Genomic DNA, 24659 nt, shown 5'->3' with positions numbered 1-24659 from the left:
AAACAGTATCCCTTCCACAATTTGTCACTTATTATCACTTGTTTGAAACTTGGCATGTGCTGTTACTGTAATGAATGATTTTGCTTGAATACTAAGTACAACGTATCAGTTAAAGAGTGTCTTATGTAATTGTCCTATTATATCAAACCATATTATATTGTATCATAATGCATGTTAGATTCTTGTCAGATCAGGGTCTCTTTTCTCATCATTGCCCCATGTCAAATTTACACGCCCGTTGAATCGCAGTCCATGTCACATTTACCAACCAAACGCCCTTCTTTCAGCGCAATCCTGCAGCCAGCCAGTAGAGTGTTGACTGACAGAGAGGTGCTTTACAAAGGGTTAACAATTGTGGCGAGATCGGCAGCAATCTCTGCCCTTTAATTCTTTTTCTCATTCAGTTATGGTATGTAAAATATGCGGCATCAGGCAGACGAGCTTCTCTTCTGTCATTGAAGTTCAAGACACACATGTTCCTTATTCTTCGTCGCTCCATTCTATGCATTGTACTTTCGGATGAGCAGTCATTGGTTCATTTGGTTGTCATCTCTCCTGTGTATACAGCACACCCCCTCCGGCTAATGAGAAAATAAAACATGCTTGATTTTATCCTAGCCTGTTGTAGACTTGTTGGTCTCAGTTGTTAGGCAGGCCATAGTAGACGATCAGCTACATGGGAGTGCGCCGCCAACTTCCCAGACTGGCAAAGTTTATGTAACTGAAGGCTACAACTGAAAGTCATTGGAAAGTCATGTAATGTGACATTGCCTTTACTTTGAAAAAATCCAAAGTTCCCTTCAAATCATTGTATCTGAAGCTGCAAAAGAGTGTTAGGGTAAATAAACTGCAGAATGTCCTCTTCTTAACCAATTGATGAGGTGTGCCTTTTAATGGTGAGAACAAACCATGGTGAAGTGGATGGCAATACGACCCATCTCAATATACAATATAGACAATTAGAGTGAGCATCACAGCAGAATGTGTTAAAGGCAGGCAGTGTGATGTCTGCATTTGCGCAATGGACTTTAAGACCATAAAATTATTTGTTCAGTCCTCACCACTGATTAATTTTGTGAGCTTGAGCATGTCAGGCCCAACTTGTTAAAAAATATTTATTTATGCTTTCACGTCATCTTGCCAGCGTCCCTCAAACAGGTTGTAAGATCATTCCACCTAGGTGACTAAGCAAGTTAGCTACAATTCTCTGCCCACAAGAACAACTAAATTTCAGAAAACAACAACCTTCATCCATGATGGGAACAAAACAGCCAGGAATGTGTCCTCAACAACAGAGCTTTGCCAGTTGCACTGAACCTGTAACTGTGAAAGGGAGGAAGACATTAGCTCACCTTTCCATCAGAGATCACCGTGACCCCTATAAGGCCTGACCTAGATCTCTGGTCTGCTTCACTACATACAGTTGACATCATTGACCTCACCATACCTGAAGAAGAATCAGTGGATGAGGCATTTGAGATGAAAAGGTCATGCTGTGCAGAGCTTCCTGCTGAAGCACATTATTTGGTCTGGATCAATAAAGGCTGCCTATTGCAAGGGGATGCAGAGGTTTTGTGTAAAACTACCACCGGGCTGCTCAGAGATCTGGAAATCATTGCCAGGCTTTAAAACAAAATATCAAATCAAATCTGCCTCAGATGTGGCAGAAAAGAGCAGCCAGTGGCTTTGGTTGAAGAGGCAAGACCTCATTTGTACTCAAAAATAGTGATGCTGAAGAGTAGGTAGACACATAGGTGGGGCAGTTCTGGATTACTAGAAGTTGTCATTGAAACCTCCAGAGACATAGTGAGCTAATAAACAACACATCAAGGGAGGAGGATATCCACCTCAAAATTCATCCATTCCAAACAGTCTTCACTGACATTAACACAAAGACCATCTCTTGGAAGTTCTCCCACAATGCATAGTGACCCCTTCTCCTGTGTTTCAAGAACATGGGTAAAAACATTTGCAAAAATACAATTAATGATAAACTGAAGTACCCCAGTATGTTGATGCAGGTGCAAGAGATGGGAGGTCATCCAAATTGAGGAATGAGGCAGATCAAGCCCTAAAGCAAATGCAATGAAGTGCAGTATAAGGGCCTACTGCCTGTGACCGGAGCACCAAAAGCTGTAGCTTCCTCATGGAATGAGCACTTTGAACAATGAAACAGGTACACTAACACCTCGTGGTCTACAAATGGACGTTGACAGAATATTTTCAGAAGATTGCAGTTTCACTTCAGCCAGGCTCAGAGTCAAAGAAGTCTCTCTCCTTACCCTGTGACTAAGTACTTGCTGAACCAGTTTGGGAGAACAATACACATTTATTTGTTATAAAAAGGAATCTTGGGCAACAGCTGGCAGGGCCAGGAGTGAAACTGGTCAGGCTGCAGAGCCAAAGAACACAAGATGGATGGAGCAGAAAGTCAGAATTCCTTCCAGCCTTTACTGCTTTCCCTATTTTTGCCGTAATGTTTACTAAATCATTACAGACTACAGACCACACTATGATACCCTGGGTAAGACATCTGGCACATACAGTATATTTTCTGCCTGTCCATTAGGTGACTTCATCATCCACTGTAAGGCACAAGAACAGACATGATTAAAAACTAATGTGTGGTTTGTGCTGCTGTCTCTCAGCTCCAACTGGATGAAACTGATTGAAGTTCTGATCACCCTCAGAGAGCAATCTGCATGTTCTCCCCATGTCTGTGTGATGTTTCTTCAGGGATTTGGGTTTCCTCTCTCATCCTAAAGGCATGCAGGTAAGGCTGGCTGGTGACACTACATTGACACATTCTGAGTGTATGTGCATCCTGTGATGTTTTGAATATTCTCAATTATCTGTGAACAATTAACTGAGCTTGTGTGAATAGTTTGATATTATAAACAGGTAGTGGATCAGGCTTAAGACAAGAACCACCCCTGGCAGGGTACACTTGCTCCAGTACAATAAAACAAACATGCATAAATGTCACACAGGGGCTTGGCATGAGGAGATGCGAGTCCATCATGTCGGCTCATCCTTATTAACAGTTAAAAAATCTACAAGCTGGCACATTATTGTTTATGGAAGTGTGACTATAAAAGAAGGACCTGAATGTTAACTTAGTTCACTTTTCCTTTGTTCCAAAAGTGATGGCCCACTTGTTTATTCGTGTAGCAATGATGGTCAGGATGTTGTGCTTCACATTATTTGATGAGCTGTATTGAATGAGACAGGACATTTGCACTCTGTAAAATGATCGATTTAATCTGTTGGCAGATTAACAGGGAAAGAGCATAAGGCATTAGACTCTTAACTACAGGACTTCTTGTTCTGCTTCTTCATCACACTGACTTCATGTCACCTAAGGGCCATGTCACATTATGTGACTTTTCCAGTGATTTTCAGTCCTAGCCTTCATTTATATAATCATCATAAGTTGATGGCGGGCTCCAGTGAAGGTTAGTTGAGTGATGTGACAAACACTGAAGACTTGCAGGCTTGATTTAGTCTTTAGTTGTAGGGGAAGGCTGTGTGTGCAGGAGTGCTGTCAACCAATGAATGTTCATACGGAGGTGCAATGCATATAGTGCAGCAACAAATAATAAGGAATGTGGGTGCTTTAGACCTCACAAACATGAAGAGAAGCGTGTCTATCTGATGTCTCATGTTTTATGTACCATGACAGAATGGAAAAAAGAAAATAAAAAAATCCCAAGATTGAGGCTGAATTTGCTGTACTTGTTAACCCTTCGTACAGCATGGGCTCCTTCAGGCAGCACATTATTTATTGCCTGTCACAAAATGGGGCGAGCATCATTTTGGTAAAGAGTTAGATCACAGTTGTTAAATATGACGTGTCCAGTCATGTAAACTGATATGGTCTGGTGGTGAGATCAGCAACTGCAGTTGACAAGTCTGACATATCTTACTAATAGAAGTTGCGTAATGTGACATCAAGCTTATCCTGTGTATAAAATTACATATTAAAGTCAGAACGGGCCATAAATAAAGACATCAGCAAACTACACAGTAATACTAAATAATGTCATCACTGCATTACGCCTGTTGCTTACTGGGATAACCTCCAGCTTCCCTGTTACCTTACTCTGGATAAACAGGTTGGTTAAATCGATGAAAGGATAGATATCATCACGTTTTCTAAGTGTATTGGACGTTTACATTGTCTTGTAAGGCCAATTAAAGGTCTGGAGCCATCAGGAGGGTGGAGGAGGTGGACACAAGGCCAGAAGTCAGAAGCAAAACGCCACCTGCATTAAAAATGTGCCGGTAGCACTAAAAGAGAGAAATGTGAGAGGACCAGCTGTCAACCATTTCTCATGTAACCAATCAACATCAGTGGTGACGAAGAGTATGAGAAAGAGACTCCCTGTGTTACACTCATTTAATTTAGATATTACAGCTCTTAATTTCTGTATTATCTATATCTATTATTTATTTATTACATTACATATCTATTGACTATATTTATGTATCTAGATTGCAAATACCATACATTGCATCAATGTTTATATTGCTAACTACACATCAATATTTCTGCTACTTCTTTGTCTTGTCTTTGCACAATATCTTGTCTTGTTTGTGTTTTAATTTTAAATTTAAATTTTAATTCTATTTTGAATTTATTATTTGCACGTCATGTTGTTACACTGTGGACCCTGAGCTTTGCAGTTTTGTTTATCTGTATACTGTACTTGTATATGATTGAGATGACAATAAAGTTCACTTTGACTTTGCAAATCACAGGAATACCTGCTTGTGTCACTAAAGTACTACAGATGATTGAAAAAGCAGTGGAACGTCTGGTCTTCATCCAGCTGAGGTGGACACATGTCACTCCTCTTTTCAGATCACCACAATGGCTCCCTATGGTGGCACTATTCAGTTCAAATGTTTGATAGTTGTCTACAGAGAAATCAATAGGACAGAACCTATACATATAGAGAGACACTTGCGAGGTCCTATGCTTCTCCTTGACCAATCAAGTCTGCTGATAAATGGTGTCTGGAGATGCCACCCCTGTGTGACATCAAATCTCAATCGAGCCTCTTTTCATGCATAGTTCCTAGCTGATGAATCAGGCTGTCCACCTCCATTAGAAATTCTGACTGCCTCAGTGTGCTCAAGAAAAGTTATGAAGACTCTTTTGTTTAGTAAATTTCTGTCTAACTGATAATAGCAGGTAGGTTTTTGTAACTTGCTGGCATTTTGTTCTGAGCTCTTCACTTGTAATCTTAAATTTTGTACCCTTGTCCAGTCACACTTGTGCCCAAACTGTCCCCAGACTGCTGTTTACACAATTATGTTGACCTCTTTTGTGAGTCACTTTGGATTAAAACATTGACTAAGCTAATAAATATAAAATGTAAATGCAAATATTATTAACGTTGCACTCAGGAAATAGTAAGAGGGAATGCTGGTTGCAGAGGAATGAATGACTACACTCAGAAATGTGTATCTACTACGTAACCTGCATTTTCTAACCTGCTTAAATCAGTTCAGAGTTGTGGGGGGCTGAAGCATGTCTAGCATGTCTAGGAAGCATCGACCACAAGACAACAACAACAACAACAACATCAACAGCATATTTCTTGTATAGCCCAACATCACACAAGGAATGCCTCAATGGGCTTTAACAGGCCCTGTTTTTTTACAGGCCCCCAGCCTTGACTCTGTAAGAAGACAAGAAAAACTCCCAGAAGAAACTTGTTATAAAAAAGATGGAAGAAATTTTGGGGTTGGGTGTCAAAAAACGTGGCAAATATAACAAACCCAAGAAAATAGAAGTAATTCTCTTCACAGAGCTAGATGGGCAACCTATCATTGCCACCTCAGAAATACAATAGTACAAACGGACCCAGAATGGGGACGCGGTCGATTGCAGGGCCAGTTCACACACACTCACACATACACAAACTTGCACACAAATGACCAGTTTAAAGAAGTTAATTTGGCTAACAGGCATATCTTTCAGCGAGCCACCATAACACCAGGAGATAAACCATCACCTGGCCAAAATTCAGACTAAGCTTCTGGAGCTTTGAGACAGCACCACTACCCAACATGCTGTTCACTTCTATCATAATCCATCCATCCATTATCCAACCTGCTATATCCTAACTACAGGGTCACCGGGGTCTGCTGGAGCCAATCCCAGCCAACATAGGGTGCAAGGCAGGAAACAAACCCCGGGCAGGGCACCAGCATACACTAGGGACAATTTAGAATTGCCAATGCACCTAAACTGCATGTCTTTGGACTGTGGGAGGAAATCCACACAGAAATGGGGAGAACATGCAAACTCCACCCAGGGAGGACCTGGGAAGTGAACCTGGGTCTCCTAACTGCGAGGCAGCAGCGCTACCCACTGTGCCACCTACTTCTACCATAATACACTTTGCAATTTATTTTTATAAGTACTGTATAGACAACAAATACTTTTTGTAATTAAGAGTAACTTCTCATCTTAGGGTACAACTGAAAGATTTCAGTTATAAACTATTTGAAATTTTATATAACAAAAAATTAGGATTGCCTAGGGACACTCAACAACTCCATAGATCCTCGGACAGTTTGCCTTATTTACCCATTAAAAGTTCTTGCGGTTCCTCCTTGGAGGCAGCTGTACACAGAATTTTTGTTTATTACCTTAGAGCAGGGGTCCCCAACCCCCGGTACGCGGCCCACTACCGGTCCGCAGCCGTCTGACAGCCGGGCCGCGAGAGAACTGCCGGCAACGGTGACTCACTCAGACTTTTCAGAACGCTTGGCGGGCGGGGCAATGCAGCGGCGCAGAGAGAGGAGAGAGACCGAGGTGAGAGAGTATTACAACAAAGTATTGTTACGGTCCCGACAGTTTCCCCATATGACACGAGTCTATTGAAATCACGTTACTACGAAGTACATTCAACAGATGCTTTCATTACAACGAAGTGACCTTGAAATGCTTGAACGAATCATCCACAGAGCAGTTAGATCTGTGGTCGCAGCTCAGATGTGCACGTTTGCACAACGATCCCCAAACAGAAACATTGTAAAAAAATCTCTTTCTTCGAACTTTCCTCGTAGTGGTTTTCATTGATTCCTTTTGCTTATTGCTTGTCAACATTTGAAAAACATCCATTGGAATTTAACTCATTGTCACCCTCCTATAGAAACGGCAGACACGAAAAAAAAATAGCAGTGTTAATGTTTGTGATGTGCAATCTGTTGGAATGGCAAATGCAAAGCATATGTCTTTGTTACATGCAAAAAAAGAAGAAAAATCTCAGATTGCAAACGTATGCGAACTGCTTAATAACTTTAATAATAATAGAAATGATATGTAAATTGTGTATAAAACTGTTATTTCCCAGATTCTGCATTTTGGGAACAATATAGAAATTAGAAAACTAAGTTTGCTAAAAAAATATAAATATGTACTAAGCAGTTATATGGGAACAATATATTTTTTTCTTTTTAACAATATTTTCATCTTAATATTCATTCTATTTTTCTGGGTGTTCAAATTAATTAATCCATTATTTACTAATTAGTGGGCCTGATGCTAAAGCAGTTGCAGCCTGTCATGATTTGGTGTTGTTTGCCTGGGTGTCTGCTCTGCTAGTTTTTAATTGTCATTATTAAAATACAGAGACAGGGCAAAATATAATGAAATCAACAAAAGAGAGGTAAGCATTTAAATCTATAGCAAAAGCAAAAATATTTCTAAATGTCTTAGACATGTAAAACTTATACTGCTGTGCTTTCTTAATGTAAAATAAGAGAAGATAAAAAGTACCAGCTAATTAACTGAGATCAGTGTTATCAGTGTCACTGATTATGAATCTGGTTGAAGCAAAAACCTGAAGCCACAGTGATCCCCCAGGACCGACTTTGAGAACCCCTGATCTAAACTAATGCATAGCAGTGGTTAAAAAGGCAAATAAAATGTTAGGTTATATTGTTAAAACTGTTGAATATAAATTGAGCAACGTTCTGCTCAGAATATTTAAAGTACTAGTGAGACCACATCTGGGGTACTGTGTGCAGTTCTGGGCACCACATGAAAAGAAAGTAGCACTTGAAGCTGTACCGAGGAGAGTAGCCAGATGCATGCCTGGAATTAGAGACTTGTCCATATTACTAAACGAGAATGGTAAACTGGATATGGACGCAGGGTCGTGCCCGTGGACGCAAAAGACGTAGTGCGCATGCGCCACACAAAGCCTTAGTGCGCATGCGCCACGCAAAGCCCTCCTCCAACGAAATGAGGTAACGCGCCCCTAGCACACAAAAAAAAAAGGAGTCAGACGCAAGCGCCACACGCAGCCCATGCGCCCCCAGCACACAAACAAAAGGACATAGCACACGAAATGGGACGAACACAACCCCCCCTCCACTAACAGAAATACAAAATGAGGCAACGTGCCCCTAGCACACAAAAAAAAGGAGTCAGACGCAAGTGCCACACAAAGCCCATAGCACACAAAACAGGACAGATTACGGACATACCACACGAAACGGGACGCACACAAAAAAGAGGATTCAGACCCACGACACACAAAGCCCCACTCCACTAACAGAAATAAAAAATGAGGCAACGCGCCCCTAGCACACAAAAAAAAAGGAGTCAGACGCCAGCGCCACAAACATACGGAGTCCACACACTAACGTAAATAACAAATGAGACACAAAGCACCCCTCCACTAACAGAAATAAGAAATGAGGCAACACGCCCCTGGCACACAAAAAAAAAGGACTCAGACGCAACCGCCACACAAAACCCATTAGCACTCCAAACGGGACAGACTACGGAGTCCACACACTAATATAAATAAGAAATGAAACACAAAGAACACCTCCACTAACAGAAATAAGAAATGAGGCAACGTGCCCATATCACACACAAAAGAGGAGTCAGACACACGCCCCAAAGTGAAACGGAACAGACTACAGACTCCACACACAGTCGAACACTCGAGATCATACAGAAACCCCACACATACGACTACAATACATATTGGAATCACATTGCAGTTTGAAAATTCTAACAGGACAACCACAGATAACACAGGCGCAACACCTGATGGGTAATAATACGAAGAAACGAACAGTCCGTATTAAACATACGTCATCTGAACACGTTCAACCTATACAGCATAGGTGAATCTCATTACAGTGATGCACTATTAACCGTACAACCACAGAAAGCGCTCCATATTAATGGTGAGTGCGATCCTCCTTATTACTTATCCATATTAGGGTTAGAGGCTAACCCTAACCCTAATTTTAGACTGCTGTCACTGTCCTGCTCCACAGACTGATTGAGGAGATCGTTCCTCCCCCAAACTATGCGACTCTTTAATTCCACCCGGGGGGGGGGGGGGGGTAAACGTTAATATTTAACATTATACATAGTTATTGTCTGTTTTTCACCTGCATTATTATCCATTCATCTTCCAACCCACTGAATCCGAACACAGGGTCACGGGGGTCTGCCGGAGCCAATCCCAGCCAACACAGGGCACAAGGCAGGAACCAATCCCGGGCAGGGTGCCAACCCACCGCAGGACACACACAAACACATCCACACACCAAGCACACACTAGGGCCAACTTAGAATCGCCAATCCACCTAACCTGCATGTCTTTGGACTGTGGGAGGAAACCGGAGCGCCCGGAGGAAACCCACGCAGACACGGGGAGAACATGCAAACTCCACGCAGGGAGGACCCGGGAAGAGAACCCGGGTCCCCAGGTCTCCCAACTGCGAGGCAGCAGCGCTACCCACTGTGCCACCGTGCCGCCCCTGCATTATTATCATTCTTTAATTTAATATTATTTATTGTATCAGTATGCTGCTGCTGAAGAATGTGAATTTCCCATTGGGATTAATAAAGTATCTGTCTATCTATCTATCTATCTATCTATCTATCTATCTATCTATCTATCTATCTATCTATCTATCTATCTATCTATCTATCTATCTATCTATCTATCTATTGCTAACGATAGAGAACAAACAAGTCATGAATTCACGATCACGGGTACAAAACGATACGGCTCGAGTAACAGGACCACAAACACGAACCCGCATGAAAATAAAAAACAATAAACGTCGGCGCCTACAACACGCTTCTGAAACCGCAGAAGAAAAAATGTTTCGGCTCCAAAAACGCAAAGCTCGACTAACACAGTTACAGAAATGAGCCCAAATGGACAGATACAATGAGCGTAGACGCATGCAGCGCGCGTCTCAAAGTGCTGAAGCGAAGCAGGCACGGGTTCAAAAGGAAAGAGCTCGAGTCACAGAGATACAAAAACTGGAGCGACGGGAAAAAATAAATGAACGCAGACGTCTACAACGCGCGTCTGAAATGCCGGAAAACAAGCAGGCAAGGCTCCAAAAAGACAGAGCTCGACTGACCGGGATACAAAAACGGGACAGGCTCAATAAATACAATGAACGCCAGCGACTACAACGGGCGTCTCGCACAACACAAGCAAAGCGATTACAGCTCCAAAACAACACACCCCAAATACTGGACATACAACAACGCGCCTCTCAAACGGCACAAGCAAAACATAAACGTCAAAGACATGAACAACACACACCTGCTAAACGATTCCGCCAGTTGGCTGACAACTCGTTCAATAATGAGTCCACCATTCATGAAAATTCATTGGGATTAATGAATGTCATTTGCAATCATTGTCATTCACTTAACTTCCCTGAAGAAACAACTGGCAATACAACTAATGAGTTTACACGTTGTTGTCAAACGGGTCAAGTTAGACTGCCTCCTTTACATTCATATCCTCAATATCTACGGAAGCCTCTAACTAACGATGTACCTGAAAGTAAAAACTTTATGAACTGCATTAGATCCTACAATAGTTCATTTGCTTTTGCATCTACCGGAGTAAATATCAGGCCACCAAAAGGCAATGGCCCATACTGCTTTCGCGTATGTGGACAAATATTACATCGCATTGGAACAGTGCACCCTGAAACATATCAAGAACGCAAATTTGCACAAATCTACATCTTAGATCCAGATGACGCAATCTATCAACGAATGAACCATTAAACCTGCATTTGCCATGACCAACAACAAATCACAAGGACAAACCATGGACAAGGTTGGCATCTACCTCTCTGAGCCCGTATTTGGACATGGGCAACTTTATGTAGCCGTCTCACGAGTTCGACATTCATCTGACGTTAAAGTTAAAGTTATAAATGATCTATGCCAAGGAAAACTCATTCGAGGACAAGACACCATCTTTACTACTAATGTTGTGTACAAGGAAATTTTCAAATAAATCTTTACAATGTGCCATGCGGTTTATTTTTTGCTTCCTATATGCGTAATCTACACCTTCCCACTATGCTATGTCTCATACATACATCACGCTATTTGGAATTACCCAACACCAGGGGTTGGCGAGCGAAGCAAGCAGAGGGCGGAGCCCCCTAGTTCTACTCTGACAGACTCAGAGAATTAAACCTGATTGATCTCAAGCAGAGCAGACTGGGTGGAGACCTAATTCAGGTCTTCAACATTCTCAAAGGCATTGCTAAAGTAGATCCAGAATAATTCTTTCAATTTAAGGGTGAATCATGTACTTGAGAATACCAAAGGGACGTGCATTTAGGATTAAAGCCAGAAACCACTTCTTTATGCAAAGAGTTGTGGGAATCTGAAAGATACTACCAAGACATGTAATTAAAACAGGAACCTTGACTAAGAAGTATCTGGATGAGATATCTAGACAAACAAGTTTGATGGACTAAATATTCTCCTCTCGTTTATCTAATTTCTTATGCTCTTAGGACTGCCTCGCAGTTAGGAGACCCGGGTTCGCTTCCCGGGTCCTCCCTGCGTGGAGTTTGCATGTTCTCCCCGTGTCTGCGTGGGTTTCCTCCGGGCACTCCGGTTTCCTCCCACAGTCCAAAGACATGCAGGTTAGGTGGATTAGCAATTCTAAATTGGCCCTAGTGTGTGCTTGGTGTGTGGGTGTGTTTGTGTGTGTCCTGCGGTGGGTTGGCACCCTGCCCAGGATTGGTTCCTGCCTTGTGCCCTGTGTTGGCTGGGATTGGCTCCAGCAGACCCCCGTGACCCTGTGTTCGGATTCAGCGGGTTGGAAAATGGATGGATGGATGAACTTTAAATGCCTGTTCTCCATTTTTGGGGCCTGGACAAATGCAAAGCCAATCTGTGGAGTTTGGAGGTCAAGCTGCCTAGGGTGAGGCCTATTTTGGGCAGGCAAAGAATGACCCTGGCCTGGTTTTGTGGGTCTCCTAGAAGCCTCACACCATTTTCACTATAAGATTGTACTCACTTCATAAAAAAGAGATTTTCTGAGATGGAAAGACTAACCCAGAAGTTGTTCACGGTAGGCATTTTTCCTGTGTATATTTGCCACCACATGCTTTTGATGGTGTGCTCATAGTACAACCCCCGTTGTCTCTGTGCATGTTGTGCTTTGTTTTGTTTTGGTTTTTTTTGTTTTTGGAGGCATCCCCCATGGTCTGTGACAACAAGGAAATTTGCTTAAGCTAGGGTTAAGTGGTTGCCAGTAGTCAGAGAAACAATAAACACATCTGGTTCCAGGCTTGAACTGCTGCTCGTGTCTCTGTTTTTTTCCACTGTGGTGTTCAACATAAAGTCCTGCTGCTTGCCACCAGCCACCAGAACACACTCACTAATACTAAGAATTGTATGTTTTTTTCCTTTGTTTTATTTGCATCTGACCCTGGGAGTGACCCTAATTTGGTGGGGAAAAAGTACATTCAGCACTTGCAGAAAGAATAAGGACAACACTCAAAGAATCTAAGAAAATTCCTATGCACCATCTGATGACCACAGGGCGCACACACATGAAAAAAGTGTTTAGTGTTTGCAAGTGAACACAAGATAGATTTTTCATATATATATTGTTTTCTTTACTTCATTTTTCTTTTTTGAGAAGACAGCAGGAATTTCACCTTTGACAAGACTTCATGACTGAAGGTTATTCAACAGAGAGAGGAAATACACAGGAAATTCAGCAAGGACTCTGTCCAGTTTGTACTCACAGAACACCTAAAATATACATTAAAAAAGGACAAGACATGATGGCAAGTGTCGCACAGTGGACCAAATCCTTCCGCACCCAGTTAGCCTGAGACGACACGACTGGATTGGAAGACAACAGTTAGCCATTCAAACATGCAAATGAAGAATGTGTAGAAATATTATACTGTATATGGGCTAAAAATGAATATTTAGAAATGCAGAAATTATCCATCCATTTTTTAAAGTTAGGTTTTTAGCACAAAGAGCAATCATCCAATACCCAGCCTGCTGGCTATAGTTAGTGGCTTCACTCCATCACAATGTCGCACACAATCTGAACAGCTTAGAGTAAAGCAAACCTGTCCATTGGGCATATATAAGATGTGACCTGAGAAAGTGTTAGATGGGCCATGTGGACACAAGGAGAACATGCCAACTCCGTCCAGATAGAGACCAGTGGCCTCGTGTATAACGCCATGCGTAGACTTCACATTAAATCATGGCATATGGACAAAAGTGGAAATGTGCGTACACACAAAAAAATCCAGATGCATAAATCCATGTATACGTCAAGTTCCATGCACTTCCCCTTTACAAACCCCAACGAATGTGAAATTTAACACATGTGCAGGCATATTTTAATATGCAAATCAATATAAATATCACCTTCCATTCAGTGCTTGGTTAAAAAACAATGGAAAAGACGTGAAAAAATTAACAATTTCAGCAAATGCGAAGTGGAGGCAAGGAAAAATGTACTATTTGTTGGCATACGCAGTGGTATAAGCAACAAAAGTGTGGCGGAGACACTTGAAAATTCAAGTTCAGAAAGTTGCACAGTGCCCGAAATAAAAAAGAAGTGGTCAGATAGTCAACATGAAAAAGTGAGTCGTAGTCCACCGTCTGTTTATTCTGTTTCAGACAATATTACAAAAGCTGACCCCTGTGTGATGATCAGGTGGTGATGGTGCTGTTGTGCCAAGCTTGTCTTCAGGCACTGACTGCACACACACAACTCTGCCTCGGAAACCGCTGGTAGAACATCTGGCTGTGTGCTGACGGACTCTGTTGTAGAGTCACAAAATGCAATAACAGTGGATGCTGTAAGAGATGTGGCCAATGAACTAAGGAATATAAGAGATGTACTATGTGATATTGACCACAAATTACATGAACTGGTTAAAAAATAAATGCTGCATCTGATTACCTGTTTTTACATTCTACTAATTAAATTCAAACGAAGTTGTAACGCTTTCCGACTTGGCTGATCATTTGGTGGGACAGGGTCAGGTTCATCATAGCACATCTTTTCTGTTACATGCCTGCACAATGCGATACACTTTCTGTGCACTATAGAGCAGCACACTAATAGAGTGGAAATACTTTCTATTTACACTAGGGGGCTCCGCACACTGCTCGCTTCGCTCGCCAACCCCTGGTGTTGGGAAATTACAAAGAGCGTGATGTATGAATGAAATATAGCATAGTGTGAAGGTGTAGATGACGCAGATAGGAAGCAAACAATAAAGTGTTTGGCACAGTGTAAAGGTTTATTGGAAAATTTCTTTGTAAACAACATTAGTAGTAAAGATGGTGTGTTGTCCTTGAATGAGTTTTCCTTGGCATGGAGCATTTATGACGTTAACTTCAACGTCAGATGAACATCGAACTTGTGAGAAGGTCACATAAAGTTGTCCATGTACAAAAATGGGCTCAGATAGGTAGATGCCAACCTTGTCTATGGGTTGTCCTTGTGATTTGTTGATGGTTATGGCAAAGGCAGGTTTAATGGGGAATTGTTTCCATTTAAGTGTAAAAGGTAATTCCAGGTTAGAAGTTGTAAGGTCAATTCTAGGAATTAGAACAGTATTGTTAGCATGTGATTCTGTAAGAACTGTTGCTTGAATAACATTGTGTGTTATGGTGTAGACGACTAAACGTGTACCATTGCATAAACCCTGTTTAGTGTTAAGGTTTCTTAATAGCATGATTATTGTTCCGTTTTTAAGGCTAAGACTGTGTTGTGGTAATCCGGCTGGGTTAATAGTGTTCAAATATTCTAAGGGGAAATTAAGATGGTCATTGTCGTCATCAGAGTCAACTTTGTCAGAGCTTAGAAAGAGGTGTGACTCTCCAGGAAGTAATGAAATGACCTGGTTATTAATGTGATCAACAGTAATATTTTTTGGACATAATATAGTTCGTTGTGTTAAAAGGGGTATTTGGTCTAATGAGACCAGTGTTCCAAATATCTCCGTAAGTAAGTCGTGGCAGATAAAGGGTTGAGGAATTGTAATAATATCTGGGTGAAGTCCATCTGTAGTGTACAATGTTGTAGTTGTAATAACCAATTGTTATATTCGGGATCTGTAAATCGTATGTTTTGTACCAAGTGTATCTTTTGAAAGCAATGCCAATTGTTCGCGTAACATTTTTTGTTCCGCGGTTTTAGAAGCGCGTTCTTGGCGCCGACGTGAATGTTTTTTTTTGATGCGGGTTCGTGTTTGTGGTCCCGTTACTCGAGCCGTCTAGTTTTGTAGCCGTGATCGTGAATTGATGACTTGTTTGATCTTTATCGTTAGGAATATGGATAAGTAATAAGGAGGATCAAACTCACTGTTAATATGCGGACTGTTCGTTTCTTCGTATTATCACCAATCAGGTCTCGCGCCTGTATTTGGCCTCTTTTTGTTTATGTATGACGTCGTAGCGTATTTTAAGGTGGACTGAATAATAGTTGAGCGCATTGCATGTGGAGCAATAGGTAAGCACTGTCTAAAATCTACTCCTAATAAAAGTACCTTTCCTCCAAAGGGAATATTATTATTCATCAACGCAATGCCAATTGTCCGCGTATTTTAAGGTGGACTGAACAATAGCTGAGCGCACCGCAAGTGGAGCAATAGTTAAGCACTGTGTACAATCTCCTCCTAAGTACCTTTCCTGCAAAGGGAATATTATTATTCATCAACGTTTGTAGAAGTTTATCAATGGTGTTGAGTAAGTGACTGGATGCCATTGTATATTCATCTATAATTAATAGTGTGGCAAGACGGATGTCACGTGCATTGTTACTGTTCATTTTCATAGTTGCTCTCGCGGCGCCTCATTTCTTGGGGCGCCTGCGCAGTACGTCTTTTTGCGGCTAAATACTTTCTATTTACATAAGTAAATTCATTCTCTGAAGGTGCCTTTATAGTGTAGTGGCAGCACCAAGCACCAATACGATTCTCTGCTCTTTACTTTGAGGTGACTCGCTGTCCTTAAAAGGACTGCTTGCCTTTTGCCGCACTAGTTGGAAAAAGCACCTGCAACTGTGCAGAGCTGCCATTCTTATAGCTTCTCCAGCTATATATGATGTAAGGGCAGCTCATTCTTTTGGTGATTCATCCCTGGCTGATGTAACTTGTCTGGCGCTGTTACGATAGCAATGTGCATGAAGTTGACCGCTCCGATTACATTTGGAAAACTGGACATTGCTGTGAATTGCATTTTTATGTTTTTCAGTTCAACTTTGGTGTAAGGAAATCTTATCTGTCTGGATGATAAGCGGATAATACCATCCTATACAGCTGGAAATACCCAAACGGTCAGCAAGTTCAAGTTGAAAAGCTCCTGTGGCTAAAAACACGAGAGTGGACAGAACTTGCAAAGGAGCAAATACAGCACAATTCCTCAAAGTCTGCTTTTGTAAAGCCGGCACCAGTTCAGCACACAGCTCCAAAAGGATAAGTCTTGAAAATCGAAAACAACTTAGAAGCCAGTCATCATAATCTATAAATATGTGCTTTCTTCTAATTCTTCCATTTACGATGTCTTCTAACAATGCTAAAGCAGCCATGGTAGTTCAAATTGTTTGGCCATTCTGTGCACCATTATATGGTTACAGAATGTTTACAATCAAGTAAATGTAAATTTGTAAGTAATATGCAATTAATTTTGGTACATTTGATAAAACCCGCATCATAGACGTGAATGTAAAAAAGAAAAGTAGACCACAGAAACAGTAGCATCAGTTTGCAAAACTGAGCAGAAAAGTGTGTATGTAAGGGGAGACCCTGCCGTGAAAATGTGCATGGCTTTACGTCAAGTTTAGTTTTTAGACATCTTGAAGTGAGTGTGGAAATGGATGTACACAACATTTTTATACATGAGGCCTCAGATGTTCCCAGAGACCTGAGACAGCAGCAGCACTAATAACTGGGCAATCTGGGAAAGCGATACTTTAGTTAGTATTTGTCATGATGAAATTAAAAAGACAAACAAGAAAACAAGAGAAAGAAAGAACTGCCTTTACTGTCCACTGAGGATGTGGACTCCTGACATTTCAGCTCATTTTTCTTTTACAAAATCTTTCAATTCAAAGCATCTGAATTACTGAATGTGTTCTCATTATTTTAGATTTTCATATTTAAATACAATACAAAATGTGATAAGAAGTCTGATTTCATGTAAATTAATTGTTCAAACTTGATGAGTTCTTCCTATTTCTTCAAACTGCATTGTAGGTTTGGTCTACGAGTACACACTCCCACCCACCCATATTATGGACGATGGCCACAAACTGACAAAAACTATTTAAGATTTTGAAAGCGCAGTCGTGCTTATTAAATATTTTCACACTTGAAGCTCATCAGCTTTAATTTTTCAGAACTCTTCGCTCAGCTGAGCAACGGCAGGTTCAAGCTCCGTCTATCTGCTAGTCTCATCCAAACAGGTCACTCAACAACCAAAAGCGGATATTCACAGATTCATTTAAAAGAGTGGCCAGGACACTAGCTGACTACAGGAACGTTAGGGACATGACCTGATTCCAGATAAAAGGTGTCTATGAAGGCATCGTGTGCCCATTTTAATTATTTAATCCTGTGGTGTGAAATGTGTAACTCAACTAGTGCAGGGACAGACCCCAAGTCAACAAAGCATCAGGCCCCTCTCCCCCAAACTCTATTATCAGCCACAACCTATAGACACATTAAATAAAACTGCATTATTGTACCAAATGCCAGTCTTTAATTGTATTTTTAGGACATCAAATACAATCTAAAAACTTTATCAAGCTAACTAAGACAATAGTGCGTACAGCATCATTTACACAACAATAAGATGAGTTGGGATTTGTGTGCTTTACATGAAGAGCTGGCAAATGGAGAACAAACACAACAACCTACACATGATTTTCTTTCAATAATAAAACACAAATGTAGCAAAACCCCCATGATAACACCCCTGCAATAACATGAATTGGGAAGTAATATGATCATCGTTTGTTTGCTTTCCTTTCCCACAAGCAATCACAAAAAACACAGTCATTAGTCCACTGGAACTGTGGCTGTCGTCACTAAACAAATGGTGTAGTGCTGAATGTTGCTGACACGTTGCGTACATCACTGCAGCTGCTGATGATCTAACCATCCAGCGAGCAGCCGGCAGTGAGCTGTACCTTACGGATTTTATAGAGCTACAAATGATAACATCACCAGCAAACAATACGCTGTAGGCCAACTCTGATCACCAGGTCTAAATACAGTAGAAAAGACAAACTAGGGAAGTGGGCCTAAAATCCACACCACCACTCTTGACTTCTTCTGACACAGCTGGTTAAATGTTCTTGAAATGCCCCCCAACCTCTGAACTCTAAGAGGGCTGTTCAGAAATCCATGTATGCAGGGCCCGACTGGTAAGCTTATTCAGGCCAGGAATCCCACGTCTAACCCAGGCCACATAATATACATCAGTTTCAGGCACAGACTCAAAAAAAAACAACAAACACCGTTTTGTCTTGGAATGAATGAAAGGTTCAGCTTTTACACATACATTTCACTCTTAAATATTAGTCTCAAGACAACCTCTAATAAAGTGTGGAACAACACTTCATAAATAAACACACCATGTAGTTCTGTAATATTTATATCAAAACAAATGTGCAAAAAGCACTGAACCACAAAAAGTAGTTGTCAATGGAATCCCCAGTGCAGAGATTATGTTTGCAGTTTCACCTGGGAGTCTGGAATCTACAAGGCCGCTGTCAGCGTCTGGATGGTAACACTAAATACTCTTCCACAACATTTGAAGTGTTGGTCAAAAAACGGCACTTTCAATTTCTTCAATAGACAAAAGACTCAAAAAATGTCTCAGTGCCACAGAATTCTGTCAAGCACATTGTAAAGAATGCATTTAGTAACCTATTCAATGACTTTCTCATCATAGCGCTAAGGTTTAACTGTCAGAACGCGAGAGACGCACTTTAAAAATATTAAAATAAAGTAAAAACAAGACACGTTCATTAACAAAGTTATCATGAAATAAAGAACAACAGGAACATTTAAAAACACAAATCATTCCACTCACATATGTGTTTCATTAATAGAAAAATAAAACATTTCACGTAGCCTATTCAGTCACTCTGAGGGAAAAAGGAAAAAACAAAAAACGTTAAAAACGTGAGCATACGCTACACTTCATTAACATTTGAAACAAAATAAATACACAGTAACAAATTCCAAAACCCGTACAAGATCCAAATATAATTCAAAGTATATTATAAACAATATTATAATTATATCTCTCTATTATAAAAAAAAAATCCTGTAGAGAAACAGTATGGCTACGATACGTGATCTTCACGTTAAGATCACAGAAGACACTTAAAAGACCTGCAAGACTAGAGAGAATGGCCATGGAGCGTTTCGCGGGGACCTTAAACATGAGACTTTGTGCCAAGAGATTGACCCAGGACCATCTCGCGATGACGTAGAACATGAGATTCTTGCAAGACATGCCCTACTTACAAATAAATAAGAGCAAGGGCAGCCAGCAACACACTCAGTCGTGTTTTGGCTTTGAGCACACACAGATCCACGGCTCTCAGTGCATATAAAGTGTATAAGGATAATACATTATAAATGAAATGTAGACAACAAAGCGAAGAAGAAAACAGTGCGGAGAAAAGAGACTCAAAAGTTTTGGAGAGACAAAAAAGAAAAAGAATAATCTATGTGCAAATTCAGAAAATAAGGAAAGTAATTATCAGCCCGGAACAAGTGAAATTGAAAAAAAGCATGTCTAATCCGGATGTTGGCGCTATACACATGCAGAGCTGGTTAGAGATTATGAAAGCAGTGGAATTCGAAAGGCTCAAAAAAAAATAGTTGGCGCGATATACATGTGGGGCGGCACGGTGGCGCAGTGGGTAGCGCTGCTGCCTCGCAGTTGGGAGATCTGGGGACCTGGGTTCGCTTCCCGGGTCCTCCCTGCGTGGAGTTTGCATGTTCTCCCCGTGTCTGCGTGGGTTTCCTCCGGGTGCTCCGGTTTCCTCCCACAGTCCAAAGACATGCAGGTTAGGTGGATTGGCGGTTCTAAATTGGCCCTAGTGTGTGCTTGGTGTGTGGGTGTGTTTGTGTGTGTCCTGCGGTGGGTTGGCAACCTGCTCAGGATTGGTTCCCTGCCTTGTGCCCTGTGTTGGCTGGGATTGGCTCCAGCAGACCCCCGTGACCCTGTGTTCGGATTCAGCGGGTTGGAAAATGGATGGATGGATGGATGGATATACATGTGGAGAAACTTAAAGAATATGAAAGTAGGAAAATTAGAAAGTATAAAAAAAAGAAAGTAAAGATCGCAGGAGTGCAAAAAAACAGAAATTATTACTCGAAAAAGTGAAAATAATCACCACGGACCAGGTGTCATTAAAAAAAAGCAGGATAAAGCGAGGTCAGAAATAAAAGACAGAGTAGAAAACAAAGTAAAACGTCATAAAAAGATTAAAAAACAAGGAGACCAAACACATGCAGAGCAGGTTAGAGATAATGAGAACTGGAATTCAAAAGTTTAAAAAAAAACGTAGGTGCGAAACCCACGCAGAGCGAGATGCAGAATATGAAAGCAGAAAAAAAACGACAAGACAGTGTCAAAAAAAAAGTAAACATCGCATTAGCGCAAAGAAAGAGAAATTATTACTCGGAAAAATAACGAAAAGGCGAATAGAGATTGAATATATGGACACAGATGACATGTCTGAAGTATGTAAATATTGTAAGGCTTTGAAGTTTAAGTCAGAGAATTTCAAAAATGGAGTTTACCTCACATGCATTTATTGGTTACTTTCCAAAAAAATTATTAACTGCTGATGATGTCGATCGCTTTGTCTGTGCTGAAATTCCAAACAGAGAAACCTATCCTGAATTATTGTACAAAGTCATTAAACACATGTCTCACTGACCTCATTTAAAAGATTCAGCACATTGGGACTCGAAAGATTCCAAATATTGTTTTTACAGAAGTTCTGAAATAAAAGTGAAACTAATGAAATAGCAACAATTCAAAGAAAAAAAAATCTTAAAAGTGTGTATCCGGAAAACTAAACATGGGGGTTGGCAAGCGAAGCGAGCAGGGGGCAATGCCCCCTAGTAAATTATATATTTTAAACAATCTTCATATATAACTTTGATCACAGAAGCACCAGACATACGCACCTCTCATCATACCACTCTTGTTTAAATGTCAAGAGCGCGAGACGCACGCAAAGTCAAAACTTGACAAGAACAAAAACAAGAAACCCTCCAACGTTAAACCAAAAGGATTTGTGCCCACTACAGAGCAATAACGCCTGCTCGTTTTCCAGTATAATAACATTATATCATTTCACCATTAGTTTATTTCACTGGTTGCTCTGAATGCAAGGCCAGACCAGGCAGCAGGCCACCGGGAAACCTCCCACTCATTGTAAACGTCAGTCCGGCTCTGGATGTATGAAATAGTGAACCATAATGACATGTCTAGACATTAACCTTAATAATATTAATAAATTACATTTCTATAGTGCTTGTCTAACCTACTCAGTGCTTTCCATAGATAGTGGGTAGCCACTTCAACCACCACCAATGTGTAGAATCCACGTGGATGATGTGATGGCAGCCATTCTTATACCAGTATGCTCACCACACATTAGCTCTTAGGTGGTGAAGGGGTGAGTGAGATAGTTAGCCAATAAGGGACAGAAGATAATTGAGGGGGTGGAATGACCAGGCAGTGCCACAACAGCAGGACATTTAGCCATGACAACACTGTATTCTCTCTGAAGGATGCCAAAGGATCTTTTACATCCACAGAGATTCAGGGCTTCAGTTTTACATCTCATCCAAATAATGATGCCAATTTTTATGGGTCTGACCTATGAGGTCAGTCTCATTACATCCCAACATCACGAAATACTCACAACATCAGTCGCAAACCATCCATTGCACTCCCGGTAACATTATGGTTAAGATTAGCGTCATTGTGTGACTCAAAGGCCATTTTGTGTCTGACGTTATGGCCATTACATGACCTTTGTTAGGTGCTGTGGACTACAGTTAGACCCATCTCAGTCAGGGGGTGCTTACCCTGTGGTCTGTGTGTGGAACCCAATGGCTCAGTGCAGAGACAGGGACAATGTGCTGTTAAAATCAGCTCTATCATTTGGATGAGATATAAAACTGAGGTCTTGTCCGTGGTCATAAAAGGGCATCTTTTGAAAAGAGAAGGGCATACCCCAATGTCCTGGCTAAATTGCTCCTCAAGGCCTGGTCGTTCTGGCCTTCTAATTATCCTCTGCCCCCTACTGGCTAACTATCTTTCTCACTCCTTCACCACCTGATAGCTAATGTGTGAAAAGCATACTGGTACAAACATGGCTGGCCTCACATCATCCAGGGAGATGCTGCATATTGGTGGTGATTGACGCGGACCCCATACTGTCTGTGTAAAGCGCTTTGAGTAGGTTAGAAAAGTGCTATATAAATCTAATTAAATATTATTAACTGAGTAGGCTTAACCTCATGGCTTTAAAAATGCAGTTTGTGTTCTAGTGTGGATTTGAACATAGGCATGTTTCTCCTTAAATGGTCTGAGTCAGCCCAAGGCTCTACCCTGGCTTATAAACCCACAATGGCCAATGGGCTATGAGCGTTAAAGGGACTTTTAGAGAACAATGCACAATGTAAACAGGGAAATCATTTGAAACAGGATTTAAAGTCAGCAAGGGAACAATAAAACAAGGTGGAGTTAATGCAGAAAGAACACTCCTTGAATTCAGGACAGACAAGGCACGTCTGCAGCTGAGACGGCCCGGTGGTCCAGGGGCTGAAACACACAGTTGGACCACTTGGCTTAATCCCTGCTATGGACAAGCAGTATGGCCCATAGCAAGTCATCTGAGTCACCTATGCCCCACCTATAGAATTATAGAAACAGGCATCATGTTGTTTGGTTGCAGAGGGATGGGGCATACTAGAGAAAGACAGAATATAAATGAAATCTTTGAGATTATTTAAATGTTACAGTTGAGACAGCCGTTCACACCTGACTTAATGCGAGCAGTAACTAGAAGAACACTGCCTTGCACAAACTCATAAAAAGGCCACATAAATACTACAGTACAGTATTAGGAGAAAAATTGAAGCCAAGTTTGACCTAGAGACTCATTACTATTTCCAATGCAAGTGTGAGTTCAGATTGTGGAGTGCCCACTTTCACACATCCATACATCCATTTAACTTAATTCACTTTTAGTGTGTGCGTGGTACACTTTGAGGTACATTCAGGATCAATGTTGCATTGCTGATCAACATCAAACTAGCGTGCCTGGAATGTGAGAGGAGATCTACACAGTACATTAAGAAAAAGGCACAGGGAGAATATGCAAACCCCAGCATTTGAGCCACAACTAGAACAGAGTTGGACTAGCCACTGCGCCAACGTATTGCCCATCCAGCACCAATTCAGTTTTTCTAGATGCGCAACAGATAGATAGATAGATAGATAGATAGATAGATAGATAGATAGATAGATAGATAGATAGATAGATAGATAGATAGATAGATAGATAGATATTACTTTAAACTGACCTTCAAAAAACCACATCTCATTTATTTGGTCCCGAGTTCGCACAAAGTCACCCCGAATGATTCTCGAGTGCCACAAATTGAAAGTGCGCAGCCGCAAGAGATCTTAACTATAGTAGTTCGCGATCGGAGTGTAGCTGGTGGCTTCATCATTGGAATAACGCAGAAAAAATTGGCCGAAAAGCAGTCCACGGATTGTAGGACTACAGTTCAACTCCAGAAATACACTCAAGTCTCGTATATGTTTAAGGTAAATCAAAGCATATTTAAAACAAAAACTTACCTGGCAGAGGTGTGTGCAAGCGAGTATGTACAGGACGGATTGCGAGAAAGGTCACACGTTCACTCTTGCCGTCTCTCGCTCTCTCTCTACCTCCTTGAAGGCTCGCTGAAGCAGATTTGCCAAGCTCGTTTCTCCGCCCTACTGAACACACCCTGCCAGCCTCACCTGCATGCCAGAGTCGGAGTCGCTCGCTCTCTCTTTCTCTCTCTCTCTCTCTCTCTTTCTCTCTCTCTCTCTCTCTCTCTCTCTCTCTCTCTCTCTCTCTCTCGCTCTCTCTCTTTTTCTCTCTCTCTCTCTCTCGGGCACACCTTGCAGGACAGAGTTTATGTGACTGTGCAGGTTTCTTCCCTACCCTAACACATATAGTTCGGTTAAAATTACTTAAGAAACGTTAACTGATGATATCGTTCCACAGAGTAGGAACTTATGCGCGAGTTAC

At 41.3% G+C, this 24659-nt stretch overlaps 1 protein-coding gene across 1 annotated transcript in view; it reads right to left on the bottom strand.

Moving 5' to 3' along the window:
• vill (villin-like) overlaps positions 1–24387 on the bottom strand; it is a 123854-nt gene extending 99467 nt beyond the window's left edge. The window contains exon 1 of the mRNA XM_028804203.2: positions 24221–24387. The gene's annotated coding sequence lies outside the window, so the exon portion shown is untranslated. The remainder of the gene's footprint in view (positions 1–24220) is intronic.
• Between the last annotated feature and the right edge of the window lie 272 nt (positions 24388–24659).

This window comes from Erpetoichthys calabaricus, chromosome 6 (assembly GCF_900747795.2).
Source record: "Erpetoichthys calabaricus chromosome 6, fErpCal1.3, whole genome shotgun sequence".
NCBI classification, from domain to species: domain Eukaryota; kingdom Metazoa; phylum Chordata; class Cladistia; order Polypteriformes; family Polypteridae; genus Erpetoichthys; species Erpetoichthys calabaricus.
The sequence above is the reverse complement of the archived record's forward strand: the minus strand, read 5'-3'. Positions and strand labels throughout refer to the sequence as shown.